This window comes from Pecten maximus, chromosome 10 (genome assembly GCF_902652985.1).
Source record: "Pecten maximus chromosome 10, xPecMax1.1, whole genome shotgun sequence".
Taxonomy (NCBI): Eukaryota; Metazoa; Mollusca; class Bivalvia; order Pectinida; family Pectinidae; genus Pecten; species Pecten maximus.
This window is the reverse complement of record NC_047024.1, coordinates 40,990,894-40,992,409: the sequence shown is the minus strand read 5'-3', so window position 1 is coordinate 40,992,409 and position 1,516 is coordinate 40,990,894.

Sequence of the window (1,516 nt, the reverse complement as noted above, 5' to 3'; positions counted from 1 at the left end):
TTTCCTCCGTGGCCGATCAAGATGCCGGATATGACGTCAAGACTTGACAATCCTCACGGTTTCATAAAATATGCGTCGTTCTCTCTGGAACACCAACAAGCGACAACATACGTCACTTAATCATAATTATTTAGTGGTAGTGGTGATGGAATTTATATTGGAAATAAACGTCGTCTTGTAACGATAGATTTAATTATATACTGAAATAGATTTTATATTGATTTATCCATGATGATTTGTTTACAAAATTATATTCGCCACGTGCACTCGTCAGTCGTGATTGGCTAAAACAGAATAACGTGATCCCCGAATAAAAGTCTTATTATATTAGCTGGTTAAAACTGGCTAACGTTTAGTGATTGAAAATTTATACATACAGCATGTATATACATATGGTTTTGTAAGTAATAACGACGGTATGTCCAAATATACAACGTAGGTATTTGATCTATATATTCCGAATCACTTAATTTCCCCCTTGTTTTGCCACACAATGTCCCTTGTCGTGCACACAATTATTACCTGATACTGATACCTCTTCTTCGACGTCGCTGGTTAGCTGATATCAGCTAATTCTGACGCATCTTGTAGGAATAACTCACTGTTATCCGGTTGCGCATCATAAAAACTTGGGTAAAACTTAAAAGGTACTTTGTGCCAATGTCTATTTAGACGATTTTTAAAAACATTTAGAGTGGGGGCTTCTACTACTGTACTGGGGAGTAAATTCCACGAATCCACCACTCGTCGACTAAAAATTCCCTGTGTGACTGTCGTTCTGCTCTGTTTTTTTTTATATAGTTTTTTGGAATGTCCTCTGGTATTAGTTTGTGCCATCGTGAAGAGCATGTTTTTATCCAATATGTCTATATTGTTTAGTATTTTGTAAACTTCAATGACATCATTGCGTTTACGTCTGTATTCTAGTGTTGATAGCCCAAGTTTTTTTTAGTCTTTGGTGATATGGCAGATCTTTTATGGAGTGTACTTTTTGTAGCTCGTCGTTGGACATTTTCAATGGCTATTTGATCTTTCCTTAGTGATGGTGACCAGACTTGTGTTGCATATTCTAAATTTGGTCGAATCAGGCTTTTATATAGGGATTGGATTTCACTTTTATGTTAACCATGCTTTTATGGAGCAATTCCTCTAAGAATATATTCTATGGGGCGCGCTATAAAAGCATGGTTAACATAAAAGTGAAATCCAATCCCTATATTTACACTTACGGATGTTGTTTCTATAAGTCTTTGTGATAACAATATTTTTTCTTTGTTAATAAAAAAAAAATCATATAAAAGTCCGACACAGTGGGAGGAGTCAATTATTAGAACAGCCAATGGTGACGCTTCACAACAAATTGAGACTTTTTTTCCGCGGTAAAAAATAGTTCTGTTTTTTATTATGATATAGAGGTTACACAACGAGTGGTTGTTGGATATGGAATTTATTTCACACGAGTAAGTTATTTTTTAAAAGTTACAAAAGACACGAGCTTTAGCGAGTGTTTTTTGCA